Source organism: Telmatherina bonti (genome assembly GCF_933228915.1).
Source record: "Telmatherina bonti genome assembly, chromosome: 17".
NCBI lineage: Eukaryota > Metazoa > Chordata > Actinopteri > Atheriniformes > Telmatherinidae > Telmatherina > Telmatherina bonti.
Genome location: NC_136615.1, coordinates 31995623 through 32009929, shown reverse-complemented (window position 1 = coordinate 32009929; position 14307 = coordinate 31995623).

Here is a 14307-nt window from a genome sequence, read left to right as displayed (position 1 = left end):
TCCGGCGTAACCCAATGCGGGGATAAAGTTAATTTTCTAGTCTTCTTCTTCTTCCCTGCTTTCCAAGAAGAAGAAGAAGAAGGCGGTACTGTTCACCCGCGTCAGGATTTGTCACGCTGGATACAGGAAAGTTAATCTCTCACAAGCTGTTTAGAAAATCCATCGAGCCTCTCGGCTACTGACTTTGAGATTTTTTTTTAAAAGACTGAGTCAGGTTTTTCAGTAAGTCGATCATGTGCGAACCTTTTATTATTTTTCCCCGGTGAATAAATTCCCCTCTCACAGTCCAGCTTCCGCCGCTTTCGCTTAATTTCTTCATAATGTACTCAGCATTTCGGCGGTCACGTGGGGGTAAGTTTTTAATGACTTCGCCGGCAGTTTCATCCAAGTCCGACTGTTCAGTATTTTCACCGGTGGGACGCTCGCTGGTCAGAGGATCCGCAGGATGTCCGCTCGTCAGCCGCTCACTGGCAGCGTCGTTTTGTAAAGTCAGAGTAACGCTTCGCTCAACCTGCTGACTTTGATTAGGGTGAGATATCTCTGTAACAGAGTTATATTTCTTAATCTTCTCATAAGAACCCAAGCCAGGTTCGTTTAATATGGCTCTCATTTTTTCATCCAGATCATTTTCAGCCTTATCTCGAATACTCTCCCCTGGTCCAGAGCGGGCTAGACGGTTTAACTGTTGAGGCGTGATGAGAAACATTTTCTGCGATGACATGATTACCTTCTGATGATTCCCCCTAAAATATTACCCAGAATTGGCACGGCTGCGGACAGCAGCGGTAATAGAAATCATCCAGATTGCTTACTTAAAACCGTCCGTTTACGGTTTATCCCTGCTTTCTTATCGGCCAGCAATCTGATAATTTTCTTCTGACCTTTAAGCTTTCTGTACTGGCAAGACGATAGTGGAACGTTGCCCTTTAAAAGATTTAAAGCAATCTCACTCAGAGCCTGGCGAAAGTCTGATGAGCAGTGCTTCAAGATCTCCTTACGGCGGCGAGGGGTTGCATGATACAGAGCTTTGAGTAAACCTGCATTCCGTTTTATGCGCGCTGACATCTTGATGATCTATTATTTACTTTTTGGGGATGTAAACGGCAGGCCACTGACCGGGGAGTATCCCCGTTCTCAGTCTGTACTGTTCTGGGCAGTTGGCTGTCAGGTCCAGCAATAAATAACCGTGGTTCTCTCTGGTGGCATCTTCGAAGCTCTGCAGAAAAAAGGCTCTCTGTGATGGGAAAACTTGATGAGCTAATATTTTCATCTGTAATTTATCCCGAGGATTTTTAAAAAGCACCATATAGTTTGTTTAAACTAATGGCCCGGCTGTGTTTACCCTTATGAAAAAGGTTCTGAGTTAGCATAAAAACACATGTTTCGGTGATGGCGGTACTCTGTAAAAAATTTTCACCACCACAGGATGTTCGGAGGCCTGGAGCATGACATCTAGAATAAGCAAGTGCGTCTGATCACAAGAAGGAAACAACTCCTCGTCAAAAGAATTTGGCAGACCGTGAACAAACTTGATGATTTTATTCAATTTCTGCAATTCAGCATACATGGGCTGGAAAGAGCTGTAAATCCAAACAATATTTTTTGGCACTTTATCCATGACATGTTCACAGTTTCTCAAAACAATATTTACAAAATAGGATTTCCCGCATGAACTCGGACCTGTTAACAAACATGAAAATGGAGTTTTGAGTCTGTACTCAAAAGCCTCTGCTTCATCAGGTGCTGAAAAGTGTGACATTTTTTTTTCCTATTTAGTAACCAAAAGGCAGAGTAGAACCGTCAGGAAAAAGTCTTCTTATCATACACTGCCCTAAAATTTTTTCAATATGAAAGATTTGAGTTTGAAGTTTCTTTTATCACGGCAAATCGTGTGCTGTGGGACAGTGATGTGCCCTGCGCTGTGGGCGTCGTTTAGAAAGCCCTCCACTAAATGTTTGATAATATCAAAGTTTACGTGCGTCTGCGTAATCTCTTTAACTTTCATGACGACTTTCTGACGTTCGCGGGTCTGATACGCGTAACTTTTAGGCCCGGCGGCAACAAATTCCTGTATGCTGTCACCGTCCAGCTCATGTCAAATCACCTAGAAAATGTCCAAGTTCGAGACCCCTCTCACCGTTTCCCTGTTCCCCAGCTGCTCCAGATAACTGTACAATTTCAGGCGCGCATAAGCAGTGGTAAACGCTGCGATGAAGACGTTGCTGGTTTTACCTGGAGGAGTTATGACGCGGTCGTGGTATTTCCACTGAATCATGGCTGTTTTTTCCACTCAAAGGAAAGATATTCCACGTTGTACATGCCGGAGAACACAGTGGAAAAATTCCTCGTCATCAGTGACCAGTGAGGTCCGAGTCAAATGGCTCCTTTGAGCAAATTTACCCCAGAAGGAGTTCAGTGAGATTTCAGCTATCCGACGTTTTGCGGGATTAACCTCGATTTTCTCAGGGTCTAGCCGGATACCTTGATGCGTCTGATAATCCGTGATGTATGCTTCACAGGACGCCTGATCCGTCACGTCAGTCGGATAACCGGATGCTTCCTGCTTGTTTTCAAGAAAGGTGCGAATGTAGCCCTGAAAGACAGAATCGTCGCGTCTGAGAATGCCAGACTTCAGTAATCTGGGACACTCTGTACCCCGTGTTCAGAGCTTTCTTAAACTCTTCTGAAACCCAAACACCTGTCAACGCCCTCTGCTCCTCGCTGTGATCGCATGCGGTCGACTGATTGTTGATTTCTGCGCAGGTCCTGCAGAGCGTAAAGATGAGCTTTCCGCACGAGGTTTTAAAGGGCAGAACAGGGAAGAACAGAGCGTGCGGAGGAAGAACCACGGCTCTGATGAAGCCGAAATATTCACGCGGATCTAGAAATTCTCGCCTGATTTTTGGGTGTCCGAGCAGGTACGCGCATTTATAATTGACGTACTGGGTAAAGGAACGTCACGTCAACATAGCGCACTGACTCACCAGACGCCGCTGTGTACCGAAGCTTCACGGCGCACATCCGTCCCCCGAACAGAGCCTGACACGGTGAGAGAGGTTCTGGAATGTTAAGCTTTTCAATGAACGCGCGCACTGTAGCATCTTCAGCCTTTAATTTTACACAATTTTACACATTCGTGCTCCCACATGACCACCACGTGCATGCCGTAAACCGTAAACTGTCTCCAGCGTGTGGGATCTCTGCTCAGTCGCATTGCGAAGCTCCTCGTAGGGAAGCCCGCTGATAGGAGAAATGCCCTGAGGGTCAAAGCAAGACGCACAGCTGTGCCAAAAGCAGCCGTGGTAAGAAAAGACCCAGTGCTCACCGGCAATCTGCGCATAACCATCTACAAAGTAGGGTCCGATCCACTTTTCTCCACCTTTTAACGCGTGCTGAATATCAATGTTTCTGACGGCCGCCACCCACTCGAGCCATTGAACCGAAGAGTTTGAGAAACTCTTCGATCCTTACACTGCCGTCGATAATCATCAGGGGACGGGATAGCTAGTGTTTTAGCCGGCAGAAAGTTTGTACGGAATACCTTACTGCACACCGCCGCTATTGTTACGGTGCTGAACGGGTCCACGTTCATGTCGCTAACAAACTGCTGCCTGAATTTCAGGCATCCTTGTGCCAGAAGCTCGACGTCATTGCGACAGTAACACAGAGCTTTACCTTTAAAGTTAAAGATCCCCTTAGATGCATGTACCAGCTAAAAATCTGATCCTGTTCACGCTGACACATGTCGTCCACGCCATAATCAGACGCTTGTGGATACGGACCGATGTAATTTAGATGCTCCTCCGAGCTGAATTTATGAGGAAACGTGCCTTTGCTACAATCATCGAAGCCCAGGGCTTTTGGCATCTGACTAAGTCGCATGGCTAGAAATGAGTCGATGTACCTCGTTCGGAAATCAGGTTTGCTAAAGCAGAGAACTTTTGCGCCTTGCATAATCAGCGAGGGCTTCAGGCCAAGCTCAAGCATCGCATTCAGCACCAAGTAACCGTCAAAGCCGCGGGAATTATGAGCTATAAAAGTAGATCCGTGGTACATTGGTCTCCTGAAATGCATGATAAATTGCTGTGCGCAATCCAGACCGTAAGATTCCCATCGGACACCCTTCAGCGTTTTGGTACAGACTAGAAATGGTACGTGCTGACCCTGTGCGTCTGAATGTTTCAAAATCATAAAAAATCAGATTAGTATCCTGCCTCTTATCCATGGTTAGCGGTTGAACGTAACACTGATGCACATCAAGGTCTGATTTAGCCGCTAATTTTTCACCACAGATGTTGCGTTTTAATTTAGGGCTTGTGTGAGAAGCCTTCCCTTTGGCCACGTGGTATGTGGTGTGACATTTTTTGCAGCGTTTTATCAGCGAACATATGCTATCAGCAGTTTGAGCAGAGGAGCAAGGTTTAGTTTCCTTATGCCGCAAAAAACAGCCGTGTGAGCGACATACTCTGTTACAATCCGTACAAAATTCAGATGCCTCCTCTTCCTGAGTGCAGGAAGAAATGTTGCATACCGAGCAAAACCCTGGACAGGTGTGCGCGTATGAGTTTTTGTAAGATTTATAGCAAAAGTGGCAGATGTATTTACCCCCCATAAATCCTCCAATATTTTTAATCCCGTAATAATGCTTCTGTGCGAGGAAAAAAAAACAGCAGATTTGTTCGGTCTGGGAAATCTGTTTGAAATGTAGATAAGGGACGCTGGTCGTTCTGTAAAATATTACAATTTTACGCTGGACAATGTCCTCAAATCTACGAGTGTCGCTGAAGTTGACGGGCCAATTAGCATTCAGACCTGCCTGAAGCTGCAGTTCTGTACCAAACGATGCAGCCTGCTGATCTGTGAAATGTGGAGAGATTAGAAAGGCTAAGCTTATCGCAAAGCACAGCTCATCCTGTCTATTGTTCACGACGTACAGATGACGACTTTTTTTCTGAATAATTTCACAGTCTATTGTTTTTTCAAGTTTCCGTTTAGCACCGCCTGAAGGGTTTGTTATGATTTGCACAACAAGCTCTAGGCGAGAATCTGAAGCTACACTATCATTTGACTGTACCATCCGGTCTAGCAAATCCCCGAATAAATCGATTATCTCTCCCTAGGATGGCTCAGTGATGGGTAATATATGATTCTGACTGTTCTGGCTCAGTATTTCTAGTTGGACTAGATCGCCGCGATGAATCTGGGGGTAAACTTCATCAACAAATTCAGCAATAGCCGTCTGCACATCGGTGTAAAACTGACAGAGAAGGGTAAGAGGACCTGAGTAGGGATGGAGAAGCTGCAGCTTCACCAGCACCGCTCAGGTCCTCTTCTGCAATGAGGGGTTTGTCCCCTGGATGGTGCTAAAGAGATATCTTGTACGGGGAGTGAAATCTCTTCAGCCTCAGTCCCAGGAAGACTTATGGGTTGTGTGTTAAAATTATCATGCAAAGGTCAATGTAGGTTAAGAAGAGCGTGATCTATTAAATCAAAGTTGTTAAAATCCGACAGTACAGGATCCGCGCTATTTTGAAAGGGTTGATCGGCTTGAAACTGAATCGATGGGTTAGCGAACGCCGCTGGAATCTGATTTAGTGAATCTAACAATCTGTTTATCTCTTCCATGATCATACAGGAGTAGAAAATGTCACACCTTTACAGCTTACCTTTGAAGCATGTTACCCTGCGTTGTTAAAACTTCAGACAGTGTATGGCTCAGATGGAGGAATGTCTCCAGCGTGTCTCCTCGACGTCCGTAACTATCCCTCCTGAGCGAATTTAGAGATGTAGCCCTCCAACATGGACGTCCGCGGTTACGCTGTCTTTCCGGCACTACATTTCAAGACAAAACTAAAGAGGTCATATAAAAAACTTTTGTTAATAAAACAATGTTAATTTAAAAAAATGCTACGTTACCAATGTTATTACCACGTAGTGGCTGAAAGCAGAGTCTCCTCCTCCTTTTTTTTTTTCTTCCTATGAGAAGTTATCTTTTTTTTTTTTTTAGTTATTTTTATTTGGGTGGGGCTTACTTCGATTCGTGCAGATGAAGCCTGTCGGTGCAGAAGTCCTGATCTCCTCCGTTTGAACTTCTAACAACAAAAATAAATCATTAAAATTAATTAATATAAATATTTTAATTTCTGTTTTGATTCAAAGACTTACCTTGATCAACACTGACAGCGTCGTGTGAAGCGGCGTCCGGTGTTTCTGAAAATTATGAAAACGTATCAAGACATATGTACATATATTTATAAATAATAATAATAATAATAATAATAATAATAATAATAATAATAAAACTAACCTTGTTTTACATGGGACACGTTGCAAGAAGCGTTGGTTTGCGTCTCTGAAGAAAAAAAAAAAAAAAAAAGGAAAACATCTATTTTACTTCCAATGGTGAAGTAAAAGACAGGATGTGTACGATGCGTCGCCAAGAAGTGACGTAACACTTTGCGGAAGCTTATTGCAGCGGTGACTTTTGAAAAGACATAATAAATAAATAAATATTATTACCTATCGTGCATGTAGTAATCGCTTCCGGTTGTTCACAATCAATCCGTGGAGCAGAGCCCTCATCTCCGGGAACCGGACCTTCGACGACCGGACGTCTACGGAGCCTGTTGACAACTTGACGGCTAGCCGGGATGCTAGCCTGTATGTCAGATTGGTCCAGGGCTGATCCAGCGTCTTCAAGCTGAGGAATGGACTGGATCACACCGGGGTGGCTAATGTCCTCTGGTTCCGGCAGTTGGGCCGCTGCTCTAAATAAATCTGGTGAGTAAAGCAATTGAAAAACAAATATTTTAAATAATGATATAATGACAGCCCTGCGATGGACTAGCGAGCTGTCCAGGGTGTACCCTGCCTGTCGCCCAAAGCCAGCTGGGATAGGCTCCAGCTTCCCCGCAACCCTGAATTGGATTAAGCGGTTTAGAAAATGAATGAATGAAATGACAGACGCTACATTTTAAATAAGAAAAGAAAGACGTACCATATCTGTTTGCGTAAGTCCTATTCCTTCCCATTCATCGAAAAATGCTGGTAGAGAAACAGCAGACAATTTTAGTTCAAAAATAACTTTAGAGAAAAGATGAATCGTTGATTTTAATACTCACCTGCCCCACGATTGTTTCTTGATGGAGGCGAATGGATCTGTGCGATCGTTATAATTTCTAAATATCGGATAAATTAAAGTTAAACAGTAAGTCTGATAAATGAAAAGCCTAGACAAGAAGTTTTTTTATCCCTACCCCGTGACATGGTTGTGTTGTGAGGTTGTTTCTCGGAGCGAGGTGATTTTAGAAGTGACTAAAACGTTAACCGACATTTACCAGACATTTCTGTTAACTATATGAGCATCCATAGGTTAAAGAAACTCTTAAACATGGACCAGGGGTCTGATTTTAACATTTTTTTCTCCCGGCTCGGGGGTCATTAAGCAATAAAAGCTCACTTTGAGACAGAGAATGTTTTGTTTGTATTATCTCAGCTAACAGCTTGCTGAGACTTCTCTGTAAGTTAACCCAGCAAATACAGGGGTTAGAGGATTTAAACAGACAATCAAAAGGAACTTTTTCTATTCCTTCAGTAAAAACAGACTCAAAACGGATGAGCAGCAGATAGACGTGTGTAGAAAAAAAAGGTACTCCGTTAACTTTTATCAGTTAAAACTCTACAAATATGATAATAAGTTGGCTTTTTTGCTCTTCTTTCAGTCCCGCAACAGAACACATGTCCCACCACCGAGGGGGAAAAAGGATTTTGCAAACTGCAGGAGTAAAAAAAAAAAAAAAAAAAAAAAAAAAAAAAAAAAAAAAAAAATTCTTTTCCCATCAGTTTATTAGTATTTTTTTTTTTGCTAACACTTCTATTTTTCACTACTCTTTTTGTATATATCATAGTTTAATTCTTCTGTTTCCAATAGTTTATCAACGCAAAAGTCACAGAAAACACCCAAACAGAGGGTCGTAAAAAGCCTGCTGCAGACAAGAGGGGGTGCTTGTCACTACAACACACGCCAGTAGAAGGGCGGGGGTGTAAATACAGACTCAGAGGATTTTTGCAGCCAGCAGAAACTTTTTTTCCTCTCTTCCCACCCAGTACACTCTGTTTATACTACTTTTTGCATTTCCCATGATAAGTTTGCTCTTTTCCAGTAGACCCAAAAGACTCAAAGGCAAAAAACCCACATGTCTCATCGCTGAAGACATACTGACTGCATCAGAGTGACACGCATATGGAGAAGGTAATGCGTTTTTTCTTCTCTTTTTTTTCAAAACTCTCTTTACCTTTTTTATTACTCTCTTAGACGTTTATTTTTACTTTTTTTCCCCGACCCCTCTTTATACCTCTAGACTCGTTCGGACATGCCCCTAACATGTTGAGGCACACCGCCCTGACATGACGTACGTCCAGAAGACATGACCGGACATGTCCAGGCATGCCGTCCAGGCATGACGTACGGACATACGTCATTTCCGGACATCACGTGGTCCAGGGACCGCCCCCGGATGACGTCACTTCAGAGCCACGCCTTGGAGGAGGGACGTCACTTCTGGACATCACGTGGTCCAGGGGCCGCCACTCACCCAAGTTACGCCCACTTATGACGTGGCACACGCTGATTGAGCAGGGGGTGGGACTTCCGGTTCATTAAGCCACGGCCACTTATGACGTGGCAGCTTCTCATTGGATGACAGGGGTCATAAATCATTCTTTTGCATAATTTGACATAAAGTGGTCCCCTTCTTTATTGTTTGACCTCATCCTCAGCCACCGACCTGCTTATTCCGGTAACGCCGGGACAAAGGACTCTGGCGCCAGACTCCTACAAGCATTCGGTCGGGAAAACCTGGCGCCTTCAGAAGAACTTGATGGTTAGTTTCTAAATATGTGTGCTGATACAAGTCACTAGTTATCTTTAAAATGGTTTTGTATTTGATATGGTTCTGACCCATGTTAATTTTGATCAGAAATGCTAATCATGAAAGCTCCTGCAGCACGTCTCTCAACCCTTGTTCAGGTAAACAAAAAACACTTGTCATCTACTGCATAAGAACATCGGTCTGTTCTCAGTTTAACTCTGTAACAAATGTCATATGAACAGATGACCTATGTTACTCGTAATCAAATACTTGTTTAGCTAAGCGGAAACTCCAAGACCCACTGAGAACAGTCTGCATAACTCCATTTCATAACTACTCGACATTTGTGTTAATTGTCCTTAAACATTAAAAAGTCCTGCTAAAATGACTGGTAGAGATGATTGAAAAATATTTCACTTAGTATTTGTTTTTCCCCTATTTGCTAGCATTATAAAGAACAAATATAGCCATTCATGTTGATAACGTGTTTATATGCTGGATATGTCTACTTTCAGTTACATCACCTGAACCATCGAGCAGTATCAGCCTGCCACTCCAGGACCAAACACACCTTATCCCTACACCAGGTAAACCTTCCCATATCCAAATGTGTAATCTTTGCTGTTTGATATAGTGGCAGTAACAAGTACAATAAAAGGACTGAAAGACCCACACAGAGTAGCTAAAGTTAAATTTTATCTCTTCAGCCAGTACACCAGATGGTGGCAAATCTGCCTTTCAGTCTCCACCAGCCAGCTTCCAGCTCAGTCATCAATCCTCTACCCAGTAAATAAAACATCCTATTACATTGTAAACACGCGTTGCACAGTATTAGAATTCCTGTGCTAAATATCTGCCTCTGCATGTTTTTCCAGGAAAGAGAAAAAGGGTGGGCACTGTCTGAGCTGTTATGCAGGACTGCTGGCAGTTGATGCAGAGCAGCAGCAGCAGCAGCAGCAGAGCAAGAAGACTATTGGGCAGATGCTTTGGTTTTTCCAGAAGGAGGAGGACAAAGACTGGGAAGACCGTGCAGCTCTGTGTGCTGCACTTTGAGAAGATAGCCACCAGCAAACAGCGTTACTACAGACTGTCCTGAATGTGGTAGACAGTATGGCAAAAACGCAACAACGCCACACCAATTGATGTTGTAAACGCACAAAGACAATTCCGCACGTGTAAATAGTTTTTTGTTTTTTAAATTTGCATGGTCACTAATTCTTGTATGTTGTTTATTTTAACATTAAATGGCTTTTTAGAGATTGTCAAGTGTTGCTTTTTGTATGAGTAATTCCAGCTAACTTATGACCAGATCCACACAGTAGAAGCTCATGAAAAATGTATGATTATTAACCTATCGCATATGAAATAATCTGCAACATAGTTTATTGTGCACTGGTCACCTATGTGAACGAATCTCACTGGGTCTCAGTTTCTTTTTCTCAACTGATCTTTATTTTGTACACAACAAAAACGCACTCTGTACAAAGTCTTGGTGCCCATGGAAAATTCCGTCTCGACACAAATATGTTATCTTTTGTGTGCCTTTCTTGACAAAACCTCCTGTATAAAGCTTACTATATGAGGTGTTATTCTGTGATCAGCTGGAAGGAACGAGGTAACACATCAAAGCTGCTTGTACGCCGACTCCATTCGTATTTGCAGCAGGTGGTTGTGTCTGAATCTCTGACTGTAAGAAGGGGCTGTCCTCACTCCATTCATCTCTGTACTCTTCATTACTGCTCTCACAAAGGTTGTGAAGCACACAACATGTAAGCACCATGGAGTTCACTCTATTGAGGCTGCAGTCATTGCGTTTTTGTAGGCATCGCCATCTTTTCAGTCTTCAAAAAGCTTTTTTAACCACAACCCTTTGCTCATTCTGAGGTTGAATGTCCCCTGTTGCTGTATGAGGGCACGGTAGTCTGGGAAGGGCTTCATGAGCCACCTTGTCAGTGGATAGGCAGCATCTCCAATGATGTAGTATCCAACATCCTCTCCTCCAATGCTCCGGAGCTTCTGTGAAAACATTCTAGCAACTTTCAGCTTTTATTTTTTTTTATACTGTTAAGTCATTTATGTTGAAGATGATGACTGGTGTACTTGCTTCTGCTTTTATCCTTCCAGTCCCTGCTTAAAATGGCATTCAGTAATGCATGTTATTCTGCACAGAATAAAATAAAGAGATCTGTTGTGTCATATTCACATCGTGTCAGAAGAAGTTGCAAGCTCAACCATCACCCAGTACACTTTTTGCATCTAACTATATAAGCAGCACACCTTTTGTTCTTCCAGCTGCCGTTTTGTGGGTTATATTTTATTTATGGATGGCTGTTCATGTGTCCTCCAAATACATTTTTTAAATGCTATGTTTTTTCTTTTTTTAGGTTCTTATTTTTATCATTTTTATTATTAAATAATTTTGAGTCTTCCATCAGACACATATCTAAAAGAAACAAAACATTTTGAACTTTTGATTTTAGAAGCATAAAAAAAAAAAAAAAAAGATGTCCTCTGCTCAAAATAGTTTTAATTTATCTTAATTACTATAAACCAGTCATCAATTTCAACCTAATGTTATTTCTAAAAAGACTTCATTTCTAGAATGCACACAAACATAATATGCCACACGAAGCTAATGTAGATGATTGTCATTAAAGACGTTGTTACCAGCATAAAAGCTGTGGGTTTTTGTCACAGGTCTAAATGTTTATTACCCGTTTAAGATAAAACTGTTTAATCATTGTTTCAGGATTTAAAATGAACTGATATTAGATGTAAAGATCAACTTTACATCTACAGAACTTGGGTAAACAAGTGAATATGTGAAATTTTTTTTAGCGCAGTTGAGGCAGGATGCACAAATAACTTTAGAAAATGCATTTAAATAAAACTTGGGGAAGATCTAAAAGTCTGACTGATGCAGACAGACGCAACACAAAGAACTGGACATGGGCAAAGCACCACCAAGAGGATAAATACTAAGAGAGTGATTGCAAACAAGAAGCAGGTGCGACAATTAGGAAGCAGAAAGCAGGTGAGCAGGAAGTAAACTCAACCGAGGCTAGAACAGGAAATAAAACAACCCAGACCACAAACTAAAGACGGCTTACAGTAGAAATAAACCAACATCCACCATGACTGGTCAACATTTGTGATATTAATGAAGTCCAAAGGAAAATACTAATGATCCTCAGAAATGATAGAGGAAAGAATTTCTGTCTTTCAAATGATGATATTCCACGGGCATGTCATGGTGTGCCAAAATCATTGAGAGGAAAAAATTTTAAAAATATAAATGCTGAACATTATTGTAAACATGAATACTTTGTGCTGTAAATTTTGTAATGAGAAGACAAAAATAAAGATAACTTTAATACGGTGCACGGAAAATGTAATGTATAAATTTATTGAGAAATACAGTCACAGCAGCCTTATTAGGCCCATGTGTTATGTTGTATGGTAAAGGTGACTTGATGTAGTTGAAAGCAAGCATCAGACTGAGGAAGAAAGAGAATTTAAGTGACTTTGAACATGGAATGGTTTATTGTTTTAAATACTGTTCATGTACTAAGATTTTCACACACAACCTCTAATCTCTAGTGTTTATGGAGGATGGTCAGAAAAAAGGAAAATATCCAGTGAGAAGCAGTAGTTGGTCTTAATAATGATGGAAAGGTGAAGAGACCTGTGAGTCTTTTCCACAAACGGATTCACTCGAGATCAAAACCGCAATAAGCTATTCTCAATGACACTTAACTTTTTTTCCCATAATAATTTACATTATGAATATAGTCATTTAGAAGCTAATACCTAAACAATATGGTGCGGCTTAAGTGATTTGGGGATATGTTGATTTTGTAACTAATAAAAATGAATGATAATAAATAAATAACAAATGTAAATTTCTGATGGAACGATCATATTTTAGTTTAATCATGAAGAAAAAATAATGAATTAATATAAAACACAGAAATAAGTTACAGCATACAAGACAAGAATTTTTATAGTCAGTGCAGAAATAGTCCCATATTGCATGACTTGTGGGTTCTTAAATGAGGTCTAATATCATTGATTTTATTCATTTAAAAAAAGGCTGCAGATTGCTCACATTTGGAATTTGTCACAGTCAACTTTGCACTTTCAGAGTTATAATAGTGATGGTTTAAAAAATGTTCTTTGGGTTATTGCAGTTATAAGTTTGGAAAATGATGCTTGTCTTTTCTGTTTTATTACCTTGAACATGATTTAAAAAATGTTATTGTCAGAAGGTAAGTTTAGATTTAGTCAGTTTTCTTTCAGCTCTTGCACAGTTTGGTTTGCAGTGATTTCCTTATTTATTTATCCTTGAGGCCTCAAATCTATAGTCTTTGACGGTTTCTGTTAAAACTCTTCATTATAAAATGACAAAAACCAGGTAAAAAGTACAGTGAACTACTCTGTATGATGTGAGGAAAATTAATAGGGTTGCTCAATAGTAAAACACGGTTTGCATTGAGCAGATACCAATTAACCACATCAGAAGGAACCTGTTCACAGGTGCAGACAATGAGCTGCCAATCAATCACCTGATTGTCTGCACCTGCCAGTGATTAAACACTCTTTTCAAAGATTTGACTCTTTCAGCTACAAAATGGCTCATCTTTTAGTTTAACTAAGAGTTTTTATTTTAGTCTAATTTATCAATTATAAGTGCTTTGGCTGTAATTTTAAAGTTTTTATATGTTTGTTTGTGTTTTAGTTAAACAATAGTTATTTTAATATTTTAATCAAACCTTTAAATAAAATGTCTGAACACAGAAACATACCAAGCAAATAAAGGCCAAAGTTTGAACATTATGACACTGTTAATGAGCTAATTTCTCCATGTATTTTACTGATACACTTGTAATTTAAATCTGGCTTCTGGCTCGCTCTCTGTACCTCGTCTGTACCTTTACATTTCTTGACTTCGAAGAGGCCATTCCTTTACATCATGGCTGTGTCCCAGTTCTGCATCTACACACACACACATATATATATATATGTATATATATATATATATGTATATATATATATATATATATATATATATATATATATATATATATATATGTATATATATATATATATGTATATATATATATATATATGTATATATATATATATATATGTATATATATGTATATATATGTATATATATATATATATATGTATATATATATATATATGTATATATATGTATATATATATATATATATATGTATATATATATATATATGTATATATATATATATATGTGTATATATATATATATGTGTATATATATATATATATGTATATATATGTATATATGTATATATATATATATATATATATATGTATATATATATATGTATATATATATATGTATATATATATATGTATATATATATATATATATATATATATATATATATAT